Below are 6,000 nucleotides of genomic sequence, written 5' to 3'. Positions count from 1 at the left end.
CTCCCCCCCATATTTAAAACAGCATTATTATTATTTTTTGGGGGGGGGGAAGTAAAGGACTGAAAATAAAGTAAATGCCCTTCAATTAGAAAATGGCTAAACAAATTGTGGTACAATGAAATTATTATTCTTTAAGAAATGATGACTATAAGGAATACAGAGAAGCACGGGAAAATTTCTATGAACTGATTTGAAGTAAACAGGGCCATACACACATACATATATGTACACACATACATGCAAACACAACTAAAAAATGCAAATGGAAAGAACTTAAAAAGTCACAACTGAACACTGTAACTATAATGAACAAATCTGGCCCCAAGGAGAAATATGAAGATGCAACTGTTGCCCCTCCCCATCTTTTTTTCCCAGAGTCAGGAGACAAGGGGTGTAGGACACCCATACTATCGTATTTTGTTAATATATTGCTGTTTTGCTGAATTGAGTATCTTTCATTTTTATTCATTGTTATAAAGAATGGTTCTCTAAATAAGAGAAAAGGAAGAAATATCAGGAGATGAGGGTGATGGAAAAACAAAAGATATCAGTAATATTCAAAAATATTTTGAAAGGAATGTCTGTGGTGCTGGTACTAGGTAATGAGTTCGATTGCCAAGTGAAGGAATTTACAATGTTTCTTTAGGTGAGATAACTTTTCACATCTAATATAGCAAGTTTTCTGTGGTATTCCCAAACTTTGCTCTGTGATAAAGATAAAATATGAGATGTGTATTCTCAGAAGAAAATGCTCTTTGATTTTCTGGAATAGGGTCCTTTGACTTTGGGTTTTTGGAGTTGATCATTTACAACACTTGAACTGACAGACCAGAAATTTATAGACCAAAAAGTCAATCATTAAGGTGTACATGACAAGACTTGTCAGTAAGTATTTTTCCATTCACCAAGACAAATTTAAATAGTCACTAAATGAGTAAAGTAATATCAAAATTTCAGGAGCTCTCTGAAACTCTCATTAAATAGAATAGCCTCTGACATATGGGCTATTATTAAATATAGCAGAAAACATTGGTTCAACAACACTCATCCAGGTTCTTCAGGCCTTAATTCTAGGTATTTGGAGAGAATCGAGCACTCCAAAATTTTCTCTGTAAGGATTTAAAAGACATTTATGCTCAACTTCAGTAAATGTCCTGAGTTTGCAGTGCCATGGGATGCAAGGAAACCTTCCTTTCTAGCCTTTGGGTAGCATTACACTATATTTGAGGGCATGGTTGGTGGAGGGAAGAGAAGGAGGAGGGTCCATATTTTGAAAAATCTGTCCAGGACCAGGTACTAAATGTTCAAGGAATCTTGGCTCTGCTTTTGTACTTCTTTCCTCAACTATGTTGTATGTTTTGGGGATCAAAAGCTCCCCCACTTGTTCTTTTGTGCTTCCTCGTGGCATTTCACAAAGTAAACACTCAATAATAACTTACTGATGAATTACTTTGTAGGATATCAGTAAATAGTGAGGGGATTTCAATTATCCACATATATCTCTCTGTCTCTCTGTGTGTTTCTCTTTCTCAAAAGCAGAGCAGGTAATTTGATCATGATTTGCCTTACTGATAACTTAATACTTCCAATGAAAAGGAAAACAAGGGGGGAATTATATTCCAGATCTAATTCTTACTAGTAGGGAGGAAATAGTTGCTGAGGTGGAAATTATGAGAACTCTGGGAGGAAGTCACCACTCTTTGCAGTCTAGAATGTGATAAAGATCCACTGGAGAAGGCAATGGCAAACCATTCCAGTATCTTTGCCAAGAAAATCCCATACAGGGACACAAAGACTAGGACATGATTGCACTACTGAACAACAACAATAATATGATAAAGGAGAAGGAATGTGGATATAGTGTGAAATGCACATTGGATTTTAAGAAAGCAGAGTTTCAAAGGGTTCAGAAGAAGATAGAAAGCCACAGACTAAAATTAAAATGAGGGAAATCAATTCAGGAATGGTGGGATCTTGACTTTGATGCTTAAGAAAAATTGTTAAAGATCTGGTTAGTAAACATCTAGAAAGGGAAGCAGTGTTTACAAAGGGCTAACCTGCCATTGTTAAGAACAGATCACTAGAATAATCTTACATCCTTTTTTGACAGGGTTACTACAAAGGTACATAAGGGGAATGCTAAAGATTCTGTTTACTTAGATTTTATCAAAAGCTTTGATTAAGTGTCTCATGTCATTCTTATAGATAATATGAAGAAATATGTATTAGGCAATAATAGATGGATTCAGAAAGAGTTGAATGACAGGACTCAAATAATAGTGATTAATGCTTTAATGTCAATGTGGCAGGCCTCCAGGGAAGTACCCCAGAAATCTGTGCTTCATCCTATGTTGTTTACCATTTTTAGCAATGACTTGCGTAAAGGCATAGATAGCATGTTCATTACATTTTCAAAGGACACCAAACTGAGAGGGATAGATAACACAACAAATTCAAGAGTCAGGATTGAAAAGGACCTGCAAGGTCCTTTTCAAATGAGGTGCAAGGTACTAGGCTGAATCTAATATCATGAATTTTGTTAGGGATAAATGTAAAGTCTTATGCATAGATGCAAAAATCAACTTCCCAAGTACAAGATGAGAATTTGTGGTGAAGACAAGAATTTGAAAAAGTTCTGGGTGTTTGAGTAGATGTCAAGGTCAAGATGGCAGCAATGTGATGTGTCAGTCAAGAAACTTGAGTACTGGGGGCAGCCAGGTGGCTCAGCGAGTAAGAGCACCGGTTCCAGTGTCGGGATGACCTGAGGATCAAATCCGGGCACAGATACTTAGTATCACACCCAGAAATAAGTGGCCATGTAACCTTGAGCAAGTTACTTAACCCCAATTGCTTAAAAAAAAAATGAAAAAGAAACGAGGCTTCACTGAGTGGCATTGCTTCCAGGACTAAAAAGGCAATGATCTCTCTGTGCTCTGTTTTGGACAGATGTCATTTGGAGTATGGTGTACAGTTCTAGCAGCCACCAGTTAAGAAGCATACAGCTAAGTTGAAGAGAATTCAGAGAATGGCAATCAGGATAAGCAAAGAGTCTAGCATGTATGTCATGTAAGGATCAGTTGAAATAAATGGAGATATTTAGGCTAGGTAAGAGAACACTAAAAATGGCTCTTTTAAATTATATGAAGCAACCATGTTACATTCTAACTATCAAGTAACGTGACTGTGAATAAATAAATGCATAATAAATCAAAGTGATTCAAGAAGTACCACTGGATCTTTTTAGTAACATAAAATAATTAGGGAGCCAATTCTTACCTTCTCAATTCTGGCAACAAAGGTACAAAATGCAACCTGAAGGAGGGTATGAGTCTAAGTAGACATTCACTTCTATTTTACTATATAAAATCAAGATGAAGGCTTTGAAATATGTCTATAACAGACAGACTTTTGTTTCAATACTGTGGGCAAGAACCACATACAGAATGAATATGGAATGTTTGAGACTTTGTATGGAGAAAGTTCATAGTTGGGGAGGAGCCCTCCTAAAATACCAACAGAACACGATGTTCTCTAAACTGTCCAATATTTTGAAGGTGGTTTATATGAAACTTTATGGGTCAAAAACTTGCAGAAAGCACCGTTTTTATATTATGCAGACCAGTTTCTTCCATGTCATCCTACCCAGTGCCAAGAATATATGTTTTCTGAAACATGGGAAATTTAGGATTACTTTAGGATATATTAAAGTTAATAACAACAAATGTAGGGCTATAGTACAGAAAGTAAAGTTTTTGCACAATGAACTTAAATTGAAAAAGGGCATTTTCTCTGAAACATGTAGGGGAAAGAAATGGATACCTATTAGAATTGTAAGAACTACAAATTACAAATCTCAATCATGTCTCAAAAAATGTTCAAACAGTAATTTTCATTATTTTGGGTTAGTGTTCAGGTTGTGTACTCCCCCTTCATATTTTCAAACAAGACTGCTGAGTTATTTTTATTGGCAGGTACATTTTGAAAGGTCATTTTAGTAACAAAGGAGCATGTTTAAACATATACAGCTGATCCAATTGAGTAGCAAACTAGCAAACATTTTCATAACCATTTGGGGAGACAGTTTCCATTTTACAAAAACGTAATCAGAAAATGACTTCTTATTTGAAACACCAAAACAGGTCAAAAATTTTTTTTCATGATAAAGACTTTTACAATGCAACTACTAAATTGTACATTTGTTTGATGGTCCCATTTATTTCTAGTAATACCTAATTCAACCATTTTTAAGGAAAATTTAATAATTTTTCTAAGTTTTTGTTCCAAGCTTCTTAAGAATTTATTGGAACCAGATAAGATATGTATAATTTGGGGTCTAAAAAAGGGAAATAATGACAGTAGCAAAAATATTTATGTATGCAAAGCACATTATAGGTTACATCATTTAGTCTCCACAACAAGCCTGTTAGGTAGGTGTTATTATTTCCCCCTTTTTACAGGTGTAGAAACTGAGACTCGGAGAAGATAAGTGACTTGTCCAGGGTCACACAGCTAGTAAATAAGGCAGAATTTGAACTTGGGTCTTCTTGACTCCAGGTCCAACACTCTTATCTACTACTGTATTATCTAACTGTAGGATCTCATACATGTCTAGGTTTCTTAAAAAGTATCTTCTTTTTGTTTATCACACCTCTACATATGTATACATGAACAACACATGTGTATGCATATATGGGCATATGTACATATGCATATGTGTATACATATATAAGCATTTATATCTGTAGCTCTATGTATTCTTTTATATATGTTATATGTGGGTGTATTGGATAGATATACTTCCTAGTTAATTCCATAAAGAGCAAGAGGATTTGAAATGACATTAGCCAGAGAGAGGTTGATTACTGATAATTATAATAATTAACAAAGCTAAAATGTGAGGTAAATAGAGAAACTAGAAAAAAGAAGAGAGTTGATTGGCCACAAAAGTATAGCTTAGAGAAAAAGAATCTATATAATACCAGTACCTCTTCCCCACCAAAAAAAAATTTATAAGTAAATAGAAGGAAGGAAGGAAGAAAATAGATTAATAGACATTGGCAATGAGGTTGGAAATTAAAATGAACTTATTGATTGAGGTGAAATAAGAATTCAACAGAAGCTGTGTTTTGCTTAAAGACTGACTTGATGTATACACACAAGAGGTCTGTCCAAGAGCATTGAAAAGTCAGAGTGATATCTGCTTAGAAGGGCCTCCATTAGAATAGTCACATATCTATTGTGTTCAGTAGTTTTTCTTCTCAAGACTAGAAGCCCAAAGTACTTCTTTAGTCCTTTATGGAAGAGAACAACTGTCTCCTTATAAAATCTGAATACTTAAGCATTTTTTGTATATTTTTGTTGTTCATTCATTTCAGTCATGTGCAACTCTTTGTGACCCCACTTGAGATTTTCTTGGCAAAGATACTGGAGCGGTCTGTCATTTCCTCCTCCAGCTCATTTTACAGATGAGGAAACTGAGGCAAGCAGGGTGAAGTGACTTGCCTAGAGTCAAAAACTAGGAAGTGTCTGAGGCCATCTTTGAACTCAGGACTCCCTGACTTCACATCCAGTGTTCTGTGTACTATGGTGACACCTAGTTGCCTTTTTTATATGCTCAAATAATTCTTCTTTCAACCTGGTCTATTAGAGAAGATTTTCAGTTTTCATTGCTCAAATGATTAATAACAGTGAAGAATAGAGCTTGCAAAGAAATATAGAAGAAGGAAATGGGATTTGTGAACATAAAGAATCCTGATTGTGGGAATTCCCTTTGCCAGTACACACTGCAAGTCATTCATGATTTATTAGATAGGTTACTAAATCTAATACTAGATAGGTTATCTAAATCAGTTACTAAGTATCAGAGGCAGGATTTAAATTCATGTCTTCCTGACTGTAAGCTGAGCACTAAAACATTTTATATTGCTGGTTTAATGATATAGGATGTATGCTTTTAAAAAAATAGTTAATTAACATTTTTGAGCATTGGAAAATATAGAT

General features: G+C 35.0%; 1 protein-coding gene across 3 annotated transcripts in view; it reads right to left on the bottom strand.

Moving 5' to 3' along the window:
- The window catches only part of PRKCA (protein kinase C alpha), a 539,987-nt gene that overhangs the window by 91,070 nt on the left and 442,917 nt on the right, over window positions 1-6,000 (bottom strand). The gene's annotated exons all lie outside the window — the stretch shown is intronic.

The sequence above is a fragment of the Petaurus breviceps genome, unplaced genomic scaffold (genome assembly GCF_028583685.1).
Source record: "Petaurus breviceps papuanus isolate PSGF00001 unplaced genomic scaffold, PetGlider_PUasm1.0 90925, whole genome shotgun sequence".
Classification (NCBI taxonomy): Eukaryota; Metazoa; Chordata; class Mammalia; order Diprotodontia; family Petauridae; genus Petaurus; species Petaurus breviceps.
Note: the sequence above shows the minus strand (reverse complement) of the source record. Positions and strands in the feature narration are given on the sequence as shown.